General features: G+C 39.5%; 1 protein-coding gene across 1 annotated transcript in view; it reads right to left on the reverse strand.

Moving 5' to 3' along the window:
- Window positions 1–27,148, reverse strand: part of gmds (GDP-mannose 4,6-dehydratase) — a 320,644-nt gene that overhangs the window by 249,169 nt on the left and 44,327 nt on the right. The gene's annotated exons all lie outside the window — the stretch shown is intronic.

Below are 27,148 nucleotides of genomic sequence, written 5' to 3' on the forward strand. Positions count from 1 at the left end.
AAATATAAATAAAGGTGTTTTAAACCCTTCCCACACTCTTGCAATATTCTAAACAATGTTTTTAAACTATAAACGCTCTAAAAGAGCACAGCATGTCATGACTTCAGCTCCCTGCCTCCGCTGCTTTTTGCCACCTGCAAGCGCTCTTGGCCACGCCCACTTCTCTGCTCTGTACGATGAACAGCTGATCAGCTGCAGTAGAACGTTTATCCTGCAGTGTGGGCTGCACACAGGTGCAGTAGGTGCTAAATAATTTCAAGTAATTTATTTTAAATAAAAACTCCATGACAATCGTGCGGTTCAGCCATCCATCAGCCAATTGTGCGTCATGTCCAACCTTATTTTGAAAAACCACGATACAGCGAGTCCGCGATAAACGAACCGCGAAGTAGCGAGGGACTACTGTACAATGATTTTTTTTCAAATTCAGGTCACAAAATATACATATAAAAATAATTAAACACATAAAACAGAGCAAACAGCTGCTGATCTCATGCTGCTGATTTATTTCATGCTGCTGTGTTCATTCGTACTCATCTGCTCACACAGACTCATGTTCGTGCTGCTGTTCGGTGTATTGTTTTTAGTGCTTAATGTATTTCTTAGTTCATATCTTAGATCTTATTACCGTTTTTCTTTACATTTTATACTTTTGTTGGATTTAACTAGGACCCTGTGTACACAATTTTGTTCCACCACATGTGAATGACAATCAAAAACCTTGACCTTGAAACATGTTAAAGTTGGCTCCTAAACTGAGATGTTAAACCCTAACAGTAAAGATTTAGCCTCACAGATAGGTTTTTAAACCGTACGCAAAAAATAAAGTTAATCTTGTCATCGAAGGACAAACAGTTAAAAAACAGCAGCACTGTGAAGATCTTAGCGCTGCCGCAGAAGACATTTTATCCACTGGTGAGGTTTTCCCGACACCGTTTGGTGTCACGTCACTGTTAAAGGGACTCATAAAGATCAGATAAAAATTTACACCCAAATAAATAAATTAATTTCTTGAATCAATGGTTATTTTGTGCATACATTGAAAGAATTGTAAGCTAAGTTTGTGGCTACCTGACACCTACAGATACAATATGGTAGAAAACAATCATCTTTTTCAGAACTAGACCAGTAGCTTTGATTGTGTTTCAAGTCATAATTTATTCAGTAGTCTAATATTAGAGGTGACGCTTGGAGGCTCTTCAGCCTTACAACAAACATCTCCTACACAAACAACTTTATTTTGAAATTAACAAGCACACAAATTCATACAAATACAGCAAATGACTTCTTTCTAAAACAGACAGGTGTCGAATACGCTGCCTGGCCCAAAAACAAGTCGCCACCAAATAAAAAGGTCACACACTAATATTTTGTTGGACCACATTTAGCTTTGACTGCATCATGCAATCTCTGTGTCTTTGTTTCAATAAACTTCTGCAATGTCACAAGATCTATTTCCATCCAGTGTTGCATTCATTTTTCACCAAGATCTTGCACTGATGACTAAACACTAGGCATGATGGGTGCATCGCTTCACCTGCCTCTCTTCTTACCCTGATGCACCCATCACTCTGGAACAGGGTAAACCTGGACTCCTCAGACCACATGACCTTCTACCGTTGCTCCAGAGTCCAATCTTTATGCTCCATTGCAAATGAAAGCCTTTTTTTTCCAGTTAGCCTCATTGATTAGTGGTTTTCTTAAGGCTACAAAGCTGTTCAGTCCCAATTCCTTGAGTTCCCTTCACATTGTGTGTGAGGAAATGCTCCTACTTTCACTATTAAACACAGCCCTGAGTGCTACTGTTGTTTTTCTTTGATTTGATTTCACCAAACGTTTAAGTGATCGCCAATCACGATCATCCAGGATTTTTTTTTCTGGCCACATTTCTTCCTCAAAGACGATGGGTCTCCACTATCCTTCCAGTTTTTAATAACGCGTTGGACAGTTCTTAACCCGATTTTAGTAGTTTCTGCAATCTCCTTAGATGTTTTCTCTGCTTGATGCCGATGATTTGACCCTTCTCAAACAGACGGGACATCTTTTCCACGACCACGCGATGCATCTTTCAACATGGTTGTTTAAGAAATGAGAAGCAACTCATTGCACCAGTTGGGGTTAAATAACTTGTTGCCAGCTGAAAGATAATCGCCCATGCAGTGATTATCCAATAGGAGGCTCGTACCTATTTGCTTAGTTAAATCCAGGTGGAGACTTTTTTGGGGCCAGGCAGTGTTTTATAATTTCACATCACCTTAGAAGAAAGCAAGACTGTTAAGTCAAAGCAACAAAAAGTTGTGAATGAGAAAACTGCCAGACATATCCAACAAAGTTAAGTCAGGTGCTCTGGACGGTTTCTTTTTGTTGAAACGTTTCGTCTTTCATCCAAAAGCTTCTCGAGGCCGAGGAGTCACAACAAATATCACCTTCACATAGTGGGTCAACCAGTTTGACGGTGATAAGATGAAGGGAGTCTGCCCTCTCCCCCGCTGTCTCATCTGAGGCAACCGTAGCCAAAGTGGTTCAAAACATCAAAGTTCATGCTCAATAATCCAGATTAAAAAAAAATCCAACAGTTAAATCAGGTCCTCTGGACGGTTTCCTTTTGTTTAAACGTTTTGTCTCTCATCCATACACCAGACATGTCCAACAGTTCCAAACTTGAGATGCACAACCTTTACTCTACTCTTCATTAAAGAAGCCCACAGAGCTGTGGAACTCCACAAACAGGGAACAGAAGGAAGAGCAGAAGATCTTTAACTTCATTTAATGCCACAACGCCCTAACAACAAAACCCCTCTCTGCCCACAATTCTTGAGCAAATTTCTCTTGGTTTTCCTCCACAGCTGAAGTTCACAACACAAACACACACACAGCAGGTATCAAAACCAGCTGACAGGGGCAGGGTCCAGGATTCCTTGACAACTTAAATCAAACAAATTGCTTTAATGCCTCCATTCTCTGTCATTATGTAAGGCCCAGCCTGAGCGCTGACGGTTTTAGAGCCTGGCGTATGTGTGCACCGCTCTGTGTGTGTGTTTAGGGGGGGTGGCTGACTGCTGGGCCCCTCGGACGACCTGGCAGATATTGTTCTGTTCTGGGAAGTTAGCCAGGCTCTGTCAGCATTGGGGGTCCAGCGACGAGGAAATATTTCGCCTGAAAGAAAGCCAAGCATTTAAAAAGCTTCTAAATGTACAGGATATTCGTGCTGCAGTTGGCGGTTTGGTTTCTTTCCTGCTCACACACTGGAGCCTGTGGAAATGCATGCTTGAAACTGAGGAATGTGACTCTATACGTGTGTGCATGTGGCTCACTTTAACCGGAGTGTGCATGTGTGTCGTGACAGAAGTATAAATATGAGCTACATTTATTCAGCCGTGGCCTCTGCGTGCCTGCATGGTCTTACTCAGATTAAAACGTACACGTTAGGTTGGATGTACGCAGGTGTAGCAGGACGAACGACTCAGAAAACTGATTTTAGTTTATTCGCTCGGTTCAGAAGAGAGTTGCTCATTCAGATTTTATTAAGCACCTATTTTAATTACCACTTGGTTTAACTAGACTTTTAATTCTCATATTTTGCTGATTTTATTTTTTAAACGTTCATGTTTTCCTTCCACGTCGCATTCATTCAAAATTTGACTTTATACAGAAACTCGGAGTTCTATGAGTTGAAGAAGCACCATGTGCAGCTGATTATTCAACCTACAATGCAAATGTTAAAACTACTGTGTTCTGTCTTTAAGATCAAACATGCCGCCCTTCTTACAACTAATGTATTTATCAAGTCTAATGCCACCAGTATGTTCGACCCGAAAAGAAAGAAGATTGTAAAAGATGATGGATGGATGGAGAATAAAATATTAAAATAATAAATAAATACCAGGGATACACGATATTAGATTTTTGGCCGATATCCGCTATGCCAATATGTTTACATTTATTTGGCCGATACCAATACCAATACTTTCCCCCCCTAAACCTACTTACAGAGACTACACAGTTTTCTCTGCTGTGGAACTAAATTACATTATTCTGCAGGGTCTTTGTCAATTTGGCCTGCTACCACATGCAGATGGCAAAAAGGGGCTGAAAATGATGTGACACTTCAACTTGGATTAAGTTTAATGTCAAACTTATTCATGACATTTAGTCTCTCTAACACAATGACAACACTCAAACAGTCGCACAAAAACAGTGCCATATATATATATATATATATATATATATATATATATATATATATATATATATATATATGAACAGCGCCTTTTATATCGGTGAGTTATTTTGATGGAATGGCCGATATCCGATATTTAACTTTATCGCTAATATTGTCCGATACCGAAATCATGCCGATAATATCGCGCATCCCTAATAAATAAATAAATGAATATTAACAAAATTTGCAAAAACTGGATAATAACGTCATAAAATACACTTTGAACAGACCCAGACACAAAAGCAGATCACAGCAGGTTCTTCTGTATTGTCAACATGTTTTTAAATTAAATATTAATAATAAATACTATTTAATTGCCATGTACAGAACACTCATATGTATTTATTTAGAAATGCTTCAGAACACAAGTCTCAATAGATAAACATAAATAATTGTTTTATAATTAAATTAACCTTCGGTAATTGTTTTAAAAACAAAATAATTCCTGAAAAATTTTAAGAAATAATTCAAAACACTTTTCATAAAATGAAAGAAAACGACAAGAATGAATGACGGTTAAGGCTGTTTCTTATTAAAGGATTATCTAAAACATCAGATGAAGATTGGAGAGAATAATCCTAATCTAGAGCGCTGACAGCATGTGAATTTATCAGTTTTAATCTGAAAATTTAAACAGCAAACAGCTCCTGTACGGTTGTAGAGTCACATTAAAACAATATCTGATAAATAAATAAATAAATTATAGCTTTGTGGGTATCGAATAAGGTAAACTCGACAATAAATTGAGGGAAACATGAAAGAAGCTCGATCAGCGGCTGAGAAAAGACAGTAGAGAAAGAGAAAAACTGCTAGTTTGCGAGTCACATCTCAAAAACCGAAAGGTTTAGCACTTTCCTGTGACATAAATTAAATAAAAAGATACAATAAATGAGATGCTTTGAAGGCAGAGAGCTTAAAAGGAGAGGCCCATTTGCAAAAAGACAAAATTGGGGCAGGGGAGAGTGTGATTTTATTTCTTTGTGATGGGTGGACGTTTGTGGAGAGAAACCACCATCAATTACACGTTCACTTGTCCCATTACAGGCCCGCTGTAATCAGAGCATTCAGCAAAGCAAACACAAACTTCCCCTCTAACAGAGAAACCCACACGTTGCCAGACAACGACTTGACGAGCAACACACCGACTGTCGCTGCGATCGTAAAGGAGCACAACATGAGGCTGATTTTCCATGTTTTCACAATCAACCATCTGTAGCCTGAGCTACTGTTGCTGCACGTGAGGCCACGCTGAAAACACACGCTCCGAACAGAGCTGCAGCTCCATCATCATCGTCGTCTGCTGGCTGTGATGCAACACAGCGGGGGATTCTCTCCACCTACAGTCCTGCGACACCCAAACCGCTCTGCACATACCTGCGCACGCCTTCTAGAAAAACACAATTGCTATTTTTTCCTCATGCTGTGCCTGCTGGCCTTTACCTGAAACACGGACGCAATGAAAACTAAATGAAATAATGACCTGAGCAGGTGTGAGACAAAGACGTGGACCGCATCAACCAGTTGGAATGCATCCGCTATTTATCTTGTATTTTCTCACTGGGAACGCAGAAGTTCTTAAAACAAATCTCAGCAGCAGCATCACTACCCGGTGGGAGCAAACACCGGATAAAACGGCAGGTACGGACACCCGATGAGACACTGTTCTGACTTAACGAGCTGCAATTAAACTGCACCTGAAGGAAGTTTAAACTGTGAGTTTATAAATAGAGTCTCTGTTTAACATGAGCACCTAAAACAACATAGTTTTCATATTTAAATTGTACTTAATGTTTGTATAATGAGCTATTTTCTAGCTCAAAAGAGGAGAAAATGGATGGGATCCAGAGTCCAGAGGCAAAGACGTGCTTCACGAGTTCATCCGCTCTACACGGTCCCGAATGTTTATAAAATTGCGTGCATCCTTACAAATGCAGAAAAAAATAAAAAAAATAAATATGCAAACTAGAAAATTTGTATTTCCAGTGAAAACGCAGTGTGAATGCTTAACTGCTGAATGAGTTTGCTGAAGGCTGCTGAAGAAGCTGAAACCACGCTGTAAATCTTCAACTGTTGAGCTGTCACTACTTGTTTCGTATGAACAGTTGAAAATGTGGCCAAAAATAGTTGCATGATTTGCAAAAAGCAGGAAAAGTCAAGCTAAGAGCCATAAGTAGCAAATCACTAACAAAAGGCACAGAAAAAAGAGCTAGCTGAGCCAGAAGTAGCAAAATGTTAGCAAATAGAAAGATGCTAGAGCCAGAAGTAGCTAAATGCTAACAAGAAAATTCAAGCTTAGAGGCAGAAAAAGCTAAATGCTAGCAAATAGCAAGAAAAAGTTAGCTAACAGTCAAAAGTAGCTGAGGACTAGCAAAAAAAAAAAAGTAGAAAATGCTAATTTAACGCCTAAAACATTAGCAACAAAGTATGAAAGAGCAGTTTAACGCTAGAATTAGATTCAGAGAGATTTATTTGTCATTCGCATCTCATGTGGTGGAACGAGATTATGCAGGGTCCCAGTTACATACAACAATTAAATAAAATGTAAAAGCAAAACAGTGATAAGATCTAAGATATGAGCTAAGAAAAACATCCACTAAATAATACACTAAGCACTAATAGCATAAAAACATTACGTCAAGCAGCAGCACACTGGTGTTAAAAATAAAAAAAACAGGAAAGCTCTTTTAAAGGGAGAAGAATCAAAATGCTTAGTAAAAGCAGAAAAATGCCAGAAAAGAGCCAGAAGTAGCAAAACGTTACCAACAAGCCGGACAAAGCTATTAACACTAATAGCACAACACCAGCAAAAAGCAGGATAACGTTAGCTTAGAGTCAAATGTAGAAAAATCCTAGTAAAAATCAGGAAAATGTTGAGTTATATGTTTGATAAATTAAGCAGAAATAAGCAGAAATAAGCACACAAATGGTTAAATTAGCTGAAAAGCAGCTGAAATGGCAGAAAAAATTTAATTAGCAGAAGAAAGCAGAAAGTGCTGAATTAAGCTGAAAATGCTAAAATTTGCAGGAAAAAACAGCTAAAACGTAGCTGAAAGGTAAAAAAAAAAAAAGAGCTGAAATCAGCATACAGGCTTAAAGGAGCACAAAAAGCTGAAGTTAGCAGAAAGAAGCTGGAAGGAGCACAGAAATTAGCTGAAATTGGCTGAAAGTAGCTGAAGAAAGCAAAAATTAGCACAACAAAGCTGAAAAAAGCAAAAACAAAACGTGAAAGGAGCAGAAAAGGTTGTAAACATTAAAAAGGATTTGAATGTGAAGTGGGAACAATTCATTTTCAATGGGGAAAACAAATGTAGAAAAAAATAAATATTTCAAATAACTAAAACTGCACCAAGATTATCTTGAATTAACTGAATATTTTGATATAAGAATTGTTGAAATAGCACAAAAAAAAAAAAAACTGGACCAAGTTCAAAATACAAAATACACAAGAATATTTAAAGTAACAAAATATAAAATGTACAAATAAAAATAATGAAACAATTGTGTTAATGCTTAATAAGCATATACTGTATATACACACACACGTAGTTCTAAAAATGTGAAAGGATATCTGTTTGCATGTTTGTGTATGTTACATCCATATGCAGCTTCCCTTCAGATAATGAAGACTTTTAAATAACATCCATTATGGCAACAGTTTCCACCAGTGTTCTGTGGATATATGCAGAGACTTGCATGCTCTTATTTCTCTTTTAACCATGCGATGGTTGAGGTACTCTTTAAAAAGTTAAAGTTTGTTGTTCCTTGGTGTTACTCTACCTCACTTTTGTTTCTCAGAGGAATTCGTGCCAAGCTTTAAAGCCGTGTTCACAGCAGTAACTAAAAATAGTACCTCAGTGTGGCTTTAACTTTACGTTGAGACGGAAATTGTCACTGAAACTGGTTTTAAGTTTCATGGCAACCTGCTAAACAAAGATAAAATGCTTGAGCTCCACTTGAAAACATATTAGATCTCTCATTTGTTCAGGTGTTTCGTTTATTGTGTCTATTCGCCGTAATGTTTTAACACAGACGCATAATGGGAAGCCAATCGCCAAAGTACTTAAAGAGGGCTTAACAGATGGGATTTACAAGATAAACCAAAGTGCCGTAAACATAAAAGAGAATTCTATGTGAACAATAATTTTACAAATATCAGATATGCACATGGCAGGACATGCATCCACCCACTAATCCCCCCCCCCCCCCCACCTTTGATGTTCACTCGTCATTACAATCACATCTCAGTTGCTGCATTTTTCTGTTTAATTACAGGCTCAGTTAGTGCAAGTGTTGTATTTGCTCATTGCCATAGCTGCAGCAAGTACACACAGCAGGTGAACTGGGACGAGACAGACGGGGACGTGGAGGAGCGGGACGCCGGTGCGTGGAGAGTACGTGCTGAGAAAGTACGGTATGTCAGAGCAGGTAGACTGAAGGCTGCAGATTGAGCGTCAAACTGACTTTACTTATGAAATAGTCTGGAAAGTCCCCGTCTCCCTCCTGGCACTCCAGTTTACCTTTTGTCTGTGTCGTTTTCATATGAGCAGGTGGGGACCAGTCCTCCCCAACGCTCCCGTCTCATTCGTGTCCAACGGCATCAACACGAAGAATTTATGAACCACTGCACTCAGTTAATAGCTCATTTTTTATCCAGACAGAGTTACGGTGACTGCCAGACGCACATCGTATCAAAGAAGTGTTATAAATTCACACAACACATGTCTGAGCTAATGTCATTCTTTATGAATTGTATATACTCAAAGTTATAGGCTAGTATTAACCAGGAGTTGCATGTTGAGACGTCTTTTCTTTCGCGGGGAGCCGGTGCCTTCACTCGTCGCTGTACGAGAGGCGGGGTATCCAAATCACTTTTTAATTAAACAGATTGGTACATTAAAGTGTACAGATTCTAAATGTTTGAGCTCAATACTAAATTTTCATCGTCATAAAATTTCACCGCTTGATGCGAGACTTGTCGTCCCTTCCTTAACCTTAAAAAGCTAAATGCATGATCAGGCAAGACCCAGAACACTAACCTGTACGAGCCAACGAGCCGTCCTCATCAACCAAATACAACTTTAGTGATTTAACGCCCAGTTGGACACTTTTGTGTAAAACAATAAAAAAAATCACAATATAACGTCACCTAAAAATTGATTGATTTGAAGAGATATTTGCGAAAGAGGGCCTTGATACTCACTTAAATAAATTTTCGGAACATTGTGTTGGAGAAAAATATTCTCGTTTATCTTGCGTAATCAAAAAGAACCACACTCGATGGTAGGAGATTTTTAACTGGTATTTACTTTCAGGACTGGTTACACAGATATACATAAAATACACATATAAAGATAATTAATTGAGTTAGCAAAGCTTTTTAAGTTTTTTAAAGAACATTTTTAACTTGTGTTGTTTTTAATGAGCCAGATGTCAAAGACAAATCTCCATTTCATTGAATGTTATGGACAATAAAGTTGAATTGATTGATTCATCCATTCATTCATTGATCGATCGATTGATTGATTGATTGAAGACCAGTCATGAGAATCTGCCCTGAGCTGCCTCCTCCACTCGCTTTTATAGCCTTATCAGTTCAGTCAGTTCACAGACTCAGAGGTGTCTTTGGCTGCCAGTTGAATGCTGCAGCTCCTCATCCAACATCTCTGCTAACCCAAACATATGGTTCATGGGCAGAGATAAGATTCTCAGCCATAGTAGTAAAAACATCCATAACCTTTGAAAAAAAATAAAAAATCCCTAAAATACTGATGGCATTTTTTTAACATTTATAAAAAATTTGCAAATTAAAACAGAAATGATTTTTAATCCAATAATGGAGTTGTTCAATAAACATTACAGGCATCAATAATACAAAAAAAAAAACTTTAGCTAGTATAAAGAATCCAGTGGTGTAGTCTATGTGATACGTGGGTATACAGAGTACCCACTAGAAAACTTGAGAATTTCAGTAAACCCATTTAAAAGTGCCCAGTGATACGCAACATATCATTAAACACGTGTCATTGACGCGTTAAACGGCAGTTAAACACTTCCGTACCAATCTGTCTGTATAGCGCTTGTTTTTTAAATTCAGTTTATTGATATAGCGCCAAATCACAACAAAGTTGTCTCAGGAAACTTTACAGGAACATTCACAAAAATAAAAAGCCAATTAGTAAAGTTCTCTATCTAAGGAATCCAGCAGACATTCACTTATCCAGCAAATTATTGTATAATTCTCTACTTACTTAATATTTGAACATGTTTTGCTTTGATACTATTTTAATCATTTTATAACATTTTTTTAAATACAACACCCACTGTTGTATAAAGTTTGATGTACATTTATTCAAATATAAGCCTCAGAGAAATTTGAAAATGTTCAATTTGCTTAAAAATCAAAATAAATTGATGATTACATCGTACAAGCCGGTGTACTCTAAGCACAGTATACCAACTATAAAAATGTAGATTACACAACTGAAAGAATCAACTTAAGTTAAAACATTGTCAAAATAAAGTACTTTGTAGCATTTGGAGAAATGTGCATCACCCACAGTTTTACACGCCAATTTTTTAAACAATGATCTCATGTGACCCGTTAGCACTCATAGTATGTGTTGAGGATGACTCTCAGCTACCACCACATCAAACATTTAGCTCAATATCTGTCAAACAAACTGGATTATAGCCATAGTTTACTGTTTGCTAAGGTTGATCAGCTGTGGCAGCCATCCTGAATGGAGTTGACTCCAGTGGTTAATCAGTTGTAGATGTGCATCCACTTTCTGATGCAAACGCAGTCACACACAGGCAGTTACATGGTTGTCTGCCTAGTAGAGTAAAAAAGAAAAACAGAAAGTCTGGAAACAGACACAAAAAACAGCAGAATACGAAAAATAAGAACTTTGGAATTGATATTACAACAGTGTGGTTGGAAGAGTTCTGATAATATGCCAGTGGTTTCGGTGCATTCAAACAATTTCTTTATTTACTTTTACTAAACCTGTTTTCAGTGCACTTAAACTTATCGAGGGAACTCAGTGTAAAAGTAAAATTCCTACACTTGTTCAACAAATGGGCATCTTTATCACCTTTGACTGCTAGCACATGAAACGACCTTAAAGCAGCTGAGATATGCTGCATCCTAAAAGAGTATGCGTTACAGAAGTTGCACAAAATCTAAAAAAAAAAAAAAAAAAAAGATTGTCCATTCGTGTCGATTAGTCGAGCAGGCAGCAGAAGTGTATTCATACACCCCATTTCTTTAGCACTGGATCAGGGAGCTGAGAATAGAAACTCTCTGGAAAAGTCACTCAAGGCAAGAAAGAAGAAGAGCCGTTCATTCCTCCTGATCTTCCCTGCAGACATTCAGCCCCGATCCTTCACTCCTGCCCAGTGATCATAAACACGCGTGTAAACATAGCAACAGGTCTTTTTGCAGCAAGATGAGGTCATGCCCTGAGGAGCTCTGTGGAAGAGTCACGGCTGTGTGAGCACGCCGACATCCAGGTAGAGTTCTGTCATCTGGGACACGTCCTATTAACGCAACCAAATTTGAGGGGAGTGGGGGCGCAGAGGTTAGAGAAGGTGGGCCTGTGATCGGAAGATCGTCGGTTCAAGCCCTGGTACAGACAACATCAAAAACGTGGGTGGGGTAGGTGAAGCACCCACACCTGTCCCCACCCTCATTCGCCCCACTCTGGGCCCATGAGCAAGGCCCTTAACCCCCATCTGCTCCCTAAACAGGTCTCTCTTGAAAATGAGTTCTCGTGGCTCAATGAGACTACCTGGATAAATAAAGGCTAAAAGAAATAAATCAGGATGTTTGACTTTGTTTGAACCAGAACTAGAAGCTCCAACAAACACATTGATGAGATTTTTTTTTTTTTATTCCTTTTATTATTTTGTAAAAATGAAATTAATGTTTTGGGAGAAATTGCAGATCTCTTCAGAGATTTAGTTTAGATGCTCGACAGTAAACTGTTGACCTTCATTGCTCTTCTTGTACCAGATGCAGAACACTGCTGGACCACAGCAACATTTAACTTTTATTTCTTCCTCCATCCATGTGTCACCCCTCACACGTTTTTATCAGCAGACCAGGACCAGATCACTTCAAAGACCCTTCAGAGTAGAGGTGATGAGAGACCCCCCACATCCAAGACCCCCTGCGCGGACTCCTTTTGCACTTCCATCCTAGCCCCACTCCTCTACAACCCCGAGCAGCTTCCTGAGTCCAGCTGCTGCTCCATTTGGCTGTAATCAGCACTCGGCGTCATCCCCGATTTGAGAAGGTGCACGGGAAAAAGAACCTAACAAGTACGCACATTCTTCAACCCCCACCCCCACCTCACCATCACCATTTTCTCCATCTCTCTCAACCCTCGTTTACCTCTCAAACACCCACGGACCCCTCTAACATCTGGTAGCCTTGATGACCCCCACCTTGCCATCCTGAGCTACACACTTAATAAATGGTGTCCTTGTGAGCAGAGGAAGCCCCCAACACACACCCCACTCCCCGACCTGCACAAACCTCCCTGCACTGTAGGTATCCAGGCAGACTGTTGAGCCTTTAAATGTTCACAGTCTTACAGTGTACAAGTTTGGGAACTTTGTTGGGGAAAACTGAAAGGAGTTTTTTTGTTGTACGCCAGAATTGTAAATGTTGACTGGATATTGTGTTGTTGTTTATTTAAGTGGGTTTGCATGAAGTAAATATCTGATTAGTCGGTGTCTACCTGCAGTAGACGTCAGTCAATGTGATAACGTTTTAGGGAGAAATTCTAAAGTTCAAGCCAACAGCTTGTAAGAACAAACCTATTCATTGTGTTCAGCTCCAAGTTTCTTTTTTATCATTGTGTCTTCTGCAGTTTACAACCACAACAACACACAACTTATAAACAGCCCAGACAGGCACTTTGAGTGACGCTGCTGCAGACGAGAAGGTATTTATAACCAACCAGACACCACATAAATGCTGGGTCATAATCTGGATGCTGCTCGTTCTCGTTCAGCTGTTTGGGTGCTTCTGTCCAGGGGGTCCTGGAAGGAAGAGGGTGGACTGACTGAAGTGTGTGTGGGGGGAAGGGTGTGTAAATAAACCATAATGTGGGATCAGACCAGTTTTTTTTATGGTTCTGTGACTGAAATCAGGGCAGTCACAGTGTGTGTAGGTCTGTGATACCAACTTTATGTGTCAGTCTGTGGATAATTCACATGAGCCTGTGTGTGTGTGCGTGCATGTGTGTGTGTATGTAACAACACCAGCACCTGCATAAGGAGTAAGATCATGTAGCTCTGAGTTACAAAAGTGTCCATATGTGTGCTACATTTGTGTAGCAGCTTGGACATCAGAATCAGAATAAGCTTTATCATCATTGTAGCGGGATACAGTGAGATTATGTTTGGACAGTCACCCGTAAGATGGGTGGAGTGCACGTTGCTGCTGCTACAAGAGTGTGGCCTTTTATTCTTTATCAGAATACTTTTTTAGATAAAAAAAAAAGGTAAATGGCCATGAGGATGGATAGTGGTATTACAAAAAAATCTCTTCACATCTAGTCCTATCAGGACACGATTCGAGACATCAAAAAACTCTACGAGCAAGCACATTTATAGACACATTACATGTGCATTTGACGTCAAGATGGTGAGATTGTCCATGAAGCACTTTCAGATAGGCTATAGTCCTGGTAAGATGTTGCCAGCAGTTCTGATAAGCCTGCACAGAAGTTCTCGAGTGTGTGTGATTGGGGGGAATAGACAAAGCTTTTTCCTTAGTTTACCCATGTCCCAGGAGAAATGTGATAGCCCACATCCAAGGCCAAACGGGGAGTCAGATTCAGATAAGCCACAATTGATGATATTCTTCATGCAGACTGTTTTTTTCTTGTCAGCATTGAGTCCTGCTGGTACTTTCCAGATTCAAAATGGCCAGATTTGTGGGCATTCTACTGAGCCGTGCTATGAGCGTTCTTTAAAGTAGACCCCAACATGCTGGTGAGTCCTAGAAGCTGCAGGTGGCCTGTAATTCTCACAAAGCATTTCCATCTTACGGTTTAGCTTGTAAATCATATGATTTTGAGTACTCGTCACACGAACCAAACCTTCACACAGACTCGGAAGCTTTGCCATGGCCGAAACTGCTGCCCATGTCTTCTTCAAAAGTCAATAACATAGGGACCCGCCGATGACAACAAGCAGAAACCCTGCTATCATGAATCCAATTATATAAACATATTTGGCATCCTCCTGAGACAGAACTGAAAGACAGTTGCCAATTCCCCACGGCTCCCTGATGTATCCTGCAGCGTGAGTCTCGGCAGGACATGAGGGCTCTCCAGGTCCTTGTCTTTTTGTTGAAAAGATTTTGTTGATTGTGTTGAAAGTCCAGCTCACCAGATCCATAACAGTACTTTTTCATTCGAAAGATGTGTAACAGGAGCTTTGAGATACACACAAAAAGCAAAAGCAGGAGGAAGAGGAGAACAGGGGAGGGAGAGGAGAATGTGTCCGTCTTGAGCAAGAGCAGAAGAGTGAATGTACAGATAAAGATTTAATGTAGTCCTAAGCAAAATTTCTTCAAGTTTATTGAAAACTGTATAAAAAGAATGTCTTTTTGTTATTCGTTCCAGTACTCCATGGTTTTCTGGATGCGAAAAAAGTTTGTACCAAATCTGAAGACGTAGCAATGTTTGAGAAACCAGTGAAGCTTTTGTGTTGGCAGTCTGCAAAGACAAACCAAAACGCTGTCAGGGCTAGTTGAACGAAACTGATGAACCATCGCCAACCCAGCACGTTTGTGTCCACGTGTTGTTCTTCCTCGCCGTTTCTATGGTTACACGCTGTCTCACAACACAAGGAGTCTCATAAGAGGTGGTGTGATGAAGGAGCGGCCAAGCTTTCCCATCCTTCCCAACCTCGTCACACCAGCAGCTTTCATCTGGAGCGGATTAGAGACATTAGCACCGTCTTATCTCTACACCTTCCTCCGTGTCTTTCACCGTCCCCCCACCCCATTCCTGTCTCCTTCATCTCAAACAACACCCGTCATTCATTTCTGCAACTGTGCGCTCGCACATTCTTAAAATACCTTAAAATGCAATAAGTCAAAAGACAAAAATGTATTTTGCTGAATGAGGAGGGGGAGACAACAAACTACTCCAGTGTTGCCAAATTTTCCCGTTAAACTTTTAAACTAGTATGAAGAAAGAACTGGCTCAGATTCAGCAAAATAAATCAGCACACGGGGTCATCTTTTCATACAAGAGCTGGCCATATTCATGCTGCTATGTCTGAATACAAAAAGTATGTAGTGAAAGTTAAAGAAAAAAACCTGACACTTCCTCAGACATACAGATATAGAATGCATTGCAGAAACAGCAACAAGTTTGTAAGTAATACAGGAGCACTCGCAAGCTGTCTAAAAATAACAAAGATTATAAGCAGACATAAACACAGCGAGCAATCCACTTTAATATCATTCATGAATACTGAGATGGCAGATAAGATGGTCCTTTTTGGGAGGAGATATCACGGCGTGCATAACAACTGTATGTTCAGCAGCTTGGGCTGTGATGGGGATAATGTTTGTCTATCTCTAATACTCCAGAGACTGCAGTGCAGCTACAAATCAGTTTGTTCAGTTTATGTCTAATCTTTTCTTCTAAAATATATGCATCTGTTTGGCTTACTGATGTGTGCAAAAATAATTTATTTTAACACATTTTCAAAAATGATACCAAATTAAACTTGGTTGTCTCTTCAGTAACTAAAACAATGACCACATTAAAGAACAACTTTGGTCTATAAATCACAACTCTAATTCCAAAAAAGTTGAAACAATGTGTACAATGTAAATAAAAACAGAATCCACTGATTTGCTAATCTTATAAACCCTTATTTTATCCTTATGAAACATAGAAAACACATCAAATGTTTAAACTAAGAAATTTAGCTGTTTTTGCGAGAAAAAAAAAAAACAGGTAATCGTGATATTTATGGGAGCAACACATCTAAGAAAAACGTTGAGACGTTTGTTTCTCACTGTGAAGTTCTCTCTTCTTCTTCTAACTAACTGAGGAAAGCAATTGTTGGAGGTTTTGGAAAGAGTATTGTCTCATTATTTTCTGATGTGGTGTTCTAGCTGTACAACGTTGCTGAATTTTTGTTTTATTTTTATTTTATTTATTTATTTATTCTGGTTTGAAGCACAAATTGTTCTAAAACCTGTATAAACGGACAGAAGCCTGCATCACTGATGGTATGGGGTTGCATGAGCGCTTGTGGCATGGGCAGCTTGCATGTCTGGAAAGGCACCATTAATGCAGAGAACTATGTTCAGGTTCTAGAACAACATATGCTCCCATCTAGACGTCATCTCTTTCAGGGAAGACCCTGCATTTTTCAACACCATAATGCCAGACCACATTCTGCAGCAATCACAACATCATGGCTACGTAGGAGAAGGATCCGGGTACTGAAATGGCCAGCCTGCAGTCCAGATCTTTCACCTATAGAGAACATTTGGCGCATCATAAAGAGGAAGGTGCGACAAAGAAGGCCCAAGACAATTGAACAGTTAGAGGCCTGTATTAGACATGAATGGGCGAGCATTCCTATTTCTAAACTGGAGAAACTGGTCTCCTCTGTCCCCAGACGTCTGTTGAGTGTTGGAAGAAGAAGGGGGGATGCCACACAGTGGTAAAAATGGACTTGTCCCAACTTTTTTGGGATTTGTTGATGCCATGAAATTTGGAAACAACAGATTTTTCCCTTAAAATGATGCATTCTCTCAGTTTAAACTTTTGATCTGTGATTTGTGTTCTATTCTGAATAAAATATTAGATGTTGACACCTCCACATCATTGCATTCAGTTTTTGTTCACAATTTGTTTAGTGTCCCAACTTTTTTGGAATCCGGTTTGTACAATCTACAAAGAAACAAATAGGATGTGCAGTTATTCAAAAGCGGTTTCAGACATTATTTTGGATCATTAGTCTTCTTGTCTACACAAATTTGTCAAACAGATACATGACGATTGGACTTATTACTCAATAATATGAATCTCTTTTCTATTGTGTAACTTGGCTCGAGTAAACTGAAACAGACACGGAATCCTATTTGAGTCTTTTGTTTTACAGTCTTAACAACTACATGCATTCATATCGTAATACTTCTTTTCAACAGCATTCATTTGTTAGTGACCCTAAATGCCACCAGGAGAAACTCATGATTCACACTCATAAAGTCCACGTGGACACACAAACACACACACAAAGACAAAGAAAGGTTAGCAGAATACAATTGCCAGGGTTCAAGTCCAACCCAGCATCACCCGCCTCTCTCAACAGGGTGGGAACATGGGAGCAGGGGTCAGCATGCCTTGTCGGACCGATGCCGGTCTTTGAAGGAGGACTGCGGCGGGGAAGGCTTTTCGGAAAGTGGAAGTGCCCTGCTTGAAGTTTTAGATATCAATGGAAAGGAATTCTCTGCTCTGCGTGGCATCACAGTGACTTTCCTTTATCTGCAGTGTTTCTCCCAAAGCAACGGGAAAATGATGTCAAAGAAACATGTAACAGGATTGTTTCCAGGATGGGACATCCTAAACAACTGCAACTCAATCCCTCAAGGAGAGCAAGAGGAATCTGTAGTTTGAGACTAAAGATTATGCTTTACTTTGCTGTGACATATGTTATGCAAGTAAAAGAGATGGGCCAACAGGAGCACATGAAGGAAGAAAGTCTGCTGACCCAAAGTATCCCACGATCCACCAGCAACCTGGTGAAACCACAAGCTCAACCTCTGGCTATCCAGCTGCTTGCTCAAGAACGTAATTCAATTATTTTCACACAAACTCCAGCAGGGAGGACTTTGAGCTGTGTGCTCAAGTTTCAGCTAAAACTAATGTGGATTCTCTTAACAGGAGGCCTGAAAACACCTTGCCAAAAAAAAAAAAAGCCTAATCATTTGTAGAAATTATGTTTGCGGTATCTGTTGAGAATTTTTCATCTTTACACTCCTGTGCGCCGGCACCAGCAGGACACTAAAAATACACGAGAATAGCATGACTTGATGTAAAACTTTTAAAGTCCGTTGCAAAACCTTTGCAAAAAGTATCCAACCAGAAAAGTCTGGAGAAAACAAACTTCCTGAATTCTTTAAAATACAGCACAGAAAAATGTGTTATCAACTGAACAATTAGAAGAAGTGTCAAATGGATTGATGGGAAAACGTAAGTTCAGTCTCTTATTAGCCAATAATCTGTCAGTCAGGAAATGGATTATTTGAGGGATGATGCAACTCGCAGGTCCTGTCAGGCCTCAGCTGATTTTTTCCCCCCTATTTGTTTAAAACAGGTATTTAAGATACTTCCTCATTTATTTTCAGTATGTGAAGCGAAATAAATAAAAATGCCTCTTGTATTTTTATAATGAGCAACTAGTACCAAAATGTAAATGCAGTTTTAAATCGTTTCTTAGTTTTGAACAGATTCTTGGATTTATTTCTGGAGTTTGATATTTTTTTAATTTCTAAATAGTTCAGTAAAATTAATTTAAGATTAGCTATTGACTAATGTTACGGCCCCGTAGGTCTTTGCTCTTTTTCTTGCAGGGTTTTGGAGACAGGCCTTCTGGTTGGCCTAATTGCTGCTCCCGCTTTAATGGAGCTCTCCCTCCTGAGATCTCCACTTGGTTTGAGTTGTATCTTATGGTTGGCGTTGGTTTGTTAGCTTTGTTTGGCTTTTGCTTATTGTAAGTTATCCATGGGTTCTGATTAATCTGATTTTGGTTTCTCGTTTCAGGTATTCCTTTTCAGGGTTTATTTATTTAGTATAATTTAATAAAGTATAATTTTTGATTCAAGAAAGAAAATCTTTGTGTGGTCTCCTTTAAAGTGACCCCAACAAACGAGCCTGGTGGACGTAACACTGAATAAAGCCCTGAAAGACCCTCAGAAAGTACTACTGCTTAAGACCACTTTGAAGGGTCACAAGAAGCTATGACACCTTGGAGGCAAAAGAAATTAAGACTCTAGTCCAGAGCTACAGTATTCAATAAAACTGCTCAGGGGGCCACAGTTTCTGAAAGCCAGCAGCTCGGGGGGCGGACATCCAGCGATTAAAATCATTATGTAAAACCAAAGTTTACAATGATCTGTTACCTTTTAAATGTGTTTATTTTATTACATTGAATCATTGATGCAATAAAAAGAGCCCAAAACCCAAACTGAGAATCCCCCACACATACTTTTTATTTAATTTTTTTAATTAAGCAGGCCAGATTGAAGTCACCTGCGGGCCGGAAATGGTCCGTGGGCTGTTAATTGAAGAGCCCTCCTCTAGACTCTCACACTGTGATAATTATTTAATCGCATTTCTTCCGTTCTCATCATATTTCAGTCCCCATCAGATAAGTTTACATGCACAGAATTCTTTGAGCGGATTGAAATGTTTTTCAGATTAAGTAATCCAAATGAATTGTTTACACGGGCACAATCCATTCACGATGAGCGTTTACATGCAGTGGGCTTTTATACTGAACAGAAGTACTGGCATGCACAGCGTGGTAAACTTTCCTTACAAAGACCCACCGAAGAAGTTCTACTTCCGGGGTGAACGTAAACAAAGCTGAGCGCCCAAAATGGACCCGTGCCAGGTTTTAATGACGGTGGAGACGTTACTGCACTCCCTGACTGAGCTACAGGTGATACAGATAATTTTGAGCTCTTTCAAAGTTTCTAGTAGAAATGTTGTGTCGCTCACCGACCAGTTTTGCTTCCCTGACATGCTAATATTCTTAGCATTAGCCAGGTAGAAATGACATAGGTCGCACATGCGCAGTTTTTCACGATCGGAAAAAAAATGAACAGATTGTTTACTTGCACACCGTTCGGATTACGAATCGGCATAATCCACCCCTCTCATTCTGATTACAAATTCTTTCAGATCGAGCTGAATCAACAAAGAATAATCCGAATGGGGCGTTTACATGACACATTTTTATTCTGAATGACCGTTTAATCCGATTACTTGTGTCCATGTAAACAGAGCTAATGTTTCATCCTTTTAAAGCTGTGGTAGCTTGGTGCTAAACTGTAAACCTGAACTTGTAATGATGATAATAATGTTTTATCAGATTTTAGATCAAACCTCAAACATTTTAATAAGTTTAAAACCTTAGTTGTGTTATATTTTGTTACAAATAAAATGGGATTCATTCAAATGTTAATAGGTGCAGCTGGGTAGATCAGTGGTCCACCACGGAGACGCTTCACAATTTAAAAAAGGCATTTGATCAAGTGGTCCACAAAAGATCTTGTCCACAGCCTCAAAAGAGCTCAGTCGGAATGAGTCCAGAGTCATATCTGGCATCCCGCCTTGGTTCTGTTTTCACAGAGCTCTCCGTCCTCACTTCTGCTCCACTCTTCCGCCAAAGCTACAAAAACTCTCAAACCTTCTGCTTTCCGGGTTCGTCTGACCACAACCTGTCCAACCGGGGTCAACTTACCCATTTACAACACGGAAGAGGATGTGCACAGAGGGTCATTCAAAACCTCGCATATGAAATCTCTTCCGCTGCAGAGATGCATTACCACCTTCTGCATATTCACGCATTTCACCACCCAGTGTTCACGTCCTGTCTGGCTGAGCTATCAAAGAGATAATCGATTTATAAAAGCAACCAAAATCAACAAAAATCTCCTCAGACTGGAATTAGCATTGATATTTAAATAATTTGTCAGGAACTGGGAGTTAACTGTCAAAAAAAAAAAAAAAGATTTATCAGAGCAGATAAATCATGCCAGCCAAAAATGTACTCTTAAATGCCAGCTAAAAAAAAGTGGGGGACTGTCACTGCAACTGACAATCTGAGGAATTCTGTGGAGACCTGCCAGTCACGTAGCCGTCATGGATCATCTCTCCACCTGACAGCAAGCATCAGCAGATGCACACACCAAGAAATGAGAGCTACTATTGTGTCTGTGACAGTCTTGTAGTGTGGTTACACTTGCAAGCAAACAAGAACATACCAGAGTGACACCACTGGGCCTCTGCCAAGTCTGCCCTGGCAGGTAATCACAAGCTCATTGAGGTTGATGGTTTTTACAGCATGTTCTCGTTCTGAGTCCCCGGAAAACCTCCGCCGTCGTCTCAATGCCTTCATGTGCTGCGTGTTTCAACAGTCGAAACATACAACCGCTGACGCCATCTTTCAGTCATGTCCGTGGGAGAGGATCATCGTCCGAGCTAGGATGGGACTTTTAAATGTATTTGCAGATTAAACAATCACACCTTTTAAGGGAGGTTCCTAGAGTATTGCTTATGAAAAAGGTTTTAGGTCTACTGTATGTTCCAGGGCAGAAACAAAGGTCTAACTCAGGGCTATTCAACTGGCAGCCCGGGGGCCAAATCAGGACCACGGGGGAGCTCGGTTCGGCCCACCAATGGGTTCATATTTAAATAAAACTAGATTTTAAACTATAAAAACTTTCTGCACTCGTTCTCGTACAAGGCGGATGTCCCTCTCATGTTCTCCTCCTGCTTTTTTTCTGCTCTATGTCTGTGTATCGGCGCTCATGTTACACATCTTCTGAAACTAAAACTACTGTCATGGATCTGGTGCGCTGGACTTTCAATGCAATCGACAAAGTCATTTCAACAAAGCGACATGGTCTTGGAGAGCCCTCATGCCCCGCTGAGACTCATGCAGCAGGATACGTCATGGATCCGTGGGGAGTTTGGGAGCTGATGTGTCTTTCCGTTCTGTCTCATGAGGACGCTGAAGATGTTTATACAATTGGTTTTACAATAGCAGAGTTTCTGCTCTTTGGCATCGGTGGATTCCCGTGTTATCGGCTATTAAGGAAGACGACGGCAGCAGTTTCGGCAATGGCAAAACTGCCAAGTCTGAGCGAAGGTTTGGTTTGTGCTTCGAGTACTCAAAATCAGCTGATTTACGAGCTAAACCATAAGATGGAAGCGATTTGTGAGAATCGCAGACCACCTGCGGCTTCTGGGACTCACCAGCATGTTGGAGACGACCTTGGAGGAGCATCTTAGGCATGGACCAGCGGAATGCCCACTAAACTGGACATTTTGGATCTTGAAAGAACCAGCAGGACTCAAGGCTGACAAGAAAAAAAAACTGTCTGCCTCAAAAAAATCAACAATTGTGGCTTATCTGAATCTGACTCCCCCGGTTGGCCTCGAAAACAGGCTGTCTTATCAAATTTCTCCTGGGCTATGTGTCAACTAAGAAAATCTTTGTCTATAGCAACCTCCTCCCCCCAAGAACTTCTGTGAAGGCTTATCAGAACTGTGCCAGCTGACCAACATCTTATCTGGACTATGGTCGATCTGGAAGTGTTTCATGGACAAATCTCACCCCCCTTGCCAACAAATCCATATGTAATGTGTTTATAAATGTGCTTGCTGGCAGAGTTTTTTTGATGTCTTACATCATGTTCTGATGGGACATGGTGTGAAGAGATCTTTTTTGGTAATGCCAGTCTCCTATCCTCAAGGATTTTTTTCCCCTTTTCTATCTAAAAAGTATTCTGAAAAAGGATAAGAGCCACACTCCAGTAGCAGCAGCAACGTGCACTCTGCCCATCTTTCAGACTGTACGAACATAATCTCACTGTATTTCGGTACAATGATAATAAAGCTTATTCTGATTCTGAAAACAAACATACTTAATGACAATAACTGCTGGATGCCCCTGAGCTCTTGGTTTTCAGTAACTGTGGCCCCCTGAGCAATTTAGTTGAATTGTCCTGGTCTAAATATTAAAGTTTTATGATGCAAAGAGCCATCTCTGAGTATTTATAGTGTTCAGAAAAACAGTTGGATAAATCTTCCATCTATTCCAAAGTATTGTGGGTAAAAAATGAAGAAATCAAAGGCTGCAAGTACCACTTAGCACAGCTTAAGTGTTATATATTATATATAACAGACACCCTAAAGTTGAAAAATTACTATATGTCAATAATTTGGTGATAAATTGTTCAGCCTAATGACAGATTGCATTATTATTCTGACATTTATACATTGTGGCTCAGCGTTTAAAATAAAACACTTCCCATAAATACACGCTTCTGACTTTGACTTTAAAAACACACAAAAATTCCTCAAACCCACATTTACGTATATTGTTTTTTAACCACTGAGCTACACGCAGGCAGGAAAATGACATTGTCTATATCGCTGTATTTCCTCAAAACTATGTCTCCAAGTACAGAATCATGACAGGATAATTGTTCAGGGTTATAGTTCACGTTGAGAAGGTTTTAACACGAAGAACTTTAAACTACTAGCTCTACAGTAACATGTGCAGTATCTGAAAAGTAAGGAACAGTGGCGCTAAGCTTTTTTATGTGGTTATGAAGGGCCATATTTTCTTACTTAACCCACACGTCAAAGGCAATAAATGAGAAAAGAACCAAGTCTAACCATCAGGCAGGGCTGCAGCTCTACGGTTACCCCTCCGTGTCACAGCCTGGGAGTCTGTGTGCTGTTCTGGATCTCCCAGAAGGCAGCGAGGTGGTGACTGACACTCTGGTAATGCCTTTATGTCTCTTAAACCCGAGCAGGGTCTCGTTCTGCACGCTGAATGAAGACGTGTCACAGAGGAGCGAAGAAAGAGAGGAAAAATACCGGGGCCCCCAAGATGTTTGGCTGAACGTTACAAAACAATCCAGAGGAACAAACGCCGGCGGAGCCGACTTCAGAACTATTCAGCAGCGGCACGCAGCAGCAGCTGCGCAGGCTCGGACCTCGCTAACGTTTTCGAACTCCTGCAGCCTCGACTGCGTTTCTTATTTTTGCATAACTGAACATTTAACTTGATAATATTAGCTGTAATAAAGTTTTTAAAAATTTGACCTACAGAAAAATAAACAGGGCCCTTAAAGGTGATGAAAAAAAAAAAAAAAAGGTAAAGAATAAAAGTGCAGATTGTGTTTAGGTTGGTGCAAATAAAACAGCAGATGTTTTTATTGCTTTTTTAATTTAGAGTGATGAAGAGGCAGTTTTAGAGTCGCTCACTCCTTCCTCCACCTTTCTCGTTCTCTTGTAATAAAACTATGGAAACACATTTATACGTCAAAAGAAGCACTAAACAAACCATCGTTCATACTTTACTGAAAAGTTTTACGCAAAAATGCATGTGCTGTTTTCTTAATGGGAAAAAATTATAATAATAAAAAAAGACTTTGTAATAACAATAAGTGACACGGTAGAACTGGACTGTCCGTACATCCTATAATGGCTGAATTTTTTATTTATAAAATGTGAAGTTTGCAAGTTTTGCTTTATTACTATATTTTATTTTGTTTCCCTTTCATGATAATAAACAAGCGTGTCTAAAATAAACATAAACAATATTTTAAGTCTTAGAAAGTACCATGACAAAGTCAAATGACAAAAGTATTAAACATTAAAAGATTAACGAGATAAATGCATTACTGTTATTTTTATCAAACATATATTTGTTTACAAATATTTATTTATATTTTAAATATTTATTTAAACACAAATACATAAAAATACTTCTATTCTTAAAATTAAGTACAAAAAAACTTTTTATTTGGTTTTAGCTTTTGCTTTTTGCTGATAGCTGAAAAAAATAAAAAAATAAAAACAAATAAAGATTTTGCACTCTGTGACATACAGATAAAAATATTACCTTGCCAAAACTATGTTTTTATCTTTTACTACAAATATGTAATTACACAAGTCTGATTCTTATTATAATAAATAACTAGTTTGATCTTAAATGTGAGGATTTTCTGTTTACACTGCGCAGAAATACAAAATTGGGAACAAAAATTCACCACATTTGTCCCCCAGTTTATAAACAATATAATCAATAAAAATGTTCATCAGATTCATCAGTTCTCTCTGGTCGGTTGTTCTGTGGCATTTTGTTCGTACAGAATTTATCTTGCTGCTCGGCTTTCAAGCAAATATTTTAAATCTCCTTAAAACACTCTTAGAGTCTGGTTCTGTGGCTTCTTTCCTGCAACACATTCTAAACAATGATTATGTAATTTGATTCATGTGCTTGGAATTAAAACCCGTGAAGTGTCTCCACATGTCGGGTGTCTCTCGAGCACCCAGACGTATCACACCTGCCTCTTGAAGGAAGGGAATATTCTGGCAGGCACGCTTGTGTTTTTAGGCAAATCCCACAGTTTACAGCCTCTATGCCCCCGGCATGACAGTTTAATTTGAGAATAATAAGATCAGCACGACTGATTGGTTTCACTGCAGCAGGCGGGAAGCTTCGACGTTTATTACAACAGGCATCTCTAGGAGACTGTTATTGTAAACGCTCAGTTGTGGCGGCCTGCGCGCACCACGCATGTATAAACAGTCCGAGCTCAGATTATTGAGCCAGCTTTGTGCCTCTACAGATATTACCATACCAGTGGCATGGGATGTAGGAATATCATAATCCCAGGAGCATGTGTGTAATGTTTGTACCGAAATGACTGGCCGGTCAGAGGAAAGTATGAATGCTCAGACTAGTGTTTCTGGATTTTTCCCATGATTAAGTTAATAATTTAAGGAAGAAATTATACAGAGAACTGTTAGAAATGTCAACAGGCCCCCACACTTTCAGGAACAGAGTTGATATTCTGATCATCATACACTGGTGTCCCATGGGCCAAATCAGGGTGGGACCTCACTGCATCGGCCCGAAAAACCTATTAAATTGTCAAAAGGTTTTATTGATTATTTAAACATAATTAATGAGTCAATTGTAGCTGAACTTGGATTCAAACTCATGCCCAACTCACAAACTGAAACAGCAAAGAGACGCTTCAAAGAGCCAAAAACTTAAAGATCCAGTTCTAGTTTTTCTTGGCAGTATTTGCTGAATGCAGATACCTACTGGACATCTATAGCAAACTTTAGATATCTACAAATTATCAGTTTTAGACCAAATTTACTCCGATATCAGCCTAAATCTCTTTAAATAGTTTAAATTTCGCTTTGGTATCTTTTTTCTCAATAAAGTTATTTTCATTCAAACTTTTTTTTATACATCTTAGACTCATTGAGGAATCATTTGCAAAAGTCCTTTTATAAACAGACAACACATAAAGTACAGTGTGCTGCTTCTGTTGACACTTCAGCTCCTGATTGAAAGTAATTAATCAATTCATGCAAAGACCAGATTCACAAATAGTTTCTCTCCTCAGGCCATAAGTCATCTCAATAACCTACAAAGCTCTCAACAACCTAGCTCCATCTTATTTACAGAACTTATTGCTCCATATTTTCTTAACAGATCCCTTCGCTCTCAGCCTGCAGGTTTACTTGCGGTTCCTAGAGTTTCCAAAACCAGAACGAGAGGAAGATCTTTCAGTTCTCAGGCTCCTCTCTTGTGGAACCAACTTCCAGTTTCTGTCCATGAGGCTGACACATTGTCCAGTTTTAAGACTGGGATTAAGACTTTCCTTTTTGATCAATTCTATAGTTAGGGTCGGCTTGTTATGCTGTCTTAAGCTTAGACTACTAGAGGACAAATTTACCTCATTTCCTTAAATGAATTGTTAAAACTGAAGTTTTCATTTGATACCATTTCTATCTTACCATGTAATTCTCGACCTGCCATTGTGTATCTGTTCCTACCAAACCCAGTCGGTCGAAGCAGATGGCCGCTTGTCCTGAGTCTGGTTCTGCTAAAGGTTTCTTCCTCATGAGGGAGTTTTTCCTTTCCACTGTCGCCTTCATGCTTGTTCAAGGTGAGAGTTCAGTGAAGGAGTTAAATTCAAAGCAGTCTGCTACTCAGATAAATAATGTTATTTTATTATCATTATATATGAACGTTTCTGTTCAGTGCCCTGAGACGACTTCTGTTGTGACTTGGCGCTATATAAACTGAATTGAATTGGATAACTCAACCCCC

This window comes from Nematolebias whitei, chromosome 3 (assembly GCF_014905685.2).
Source record: "Nematolebias whitei isolate Nwh7 chromosome 3, NemWhi1, whole genome shotgun sequence".
Taxonomy (NCBI): domain Eukaryota; kingdom Metazoa; phylum Chordata; class Actinopteri; order Cyprinodontiformes; family Rivulidae; genus Nematolebias; species Nematolebias whitei.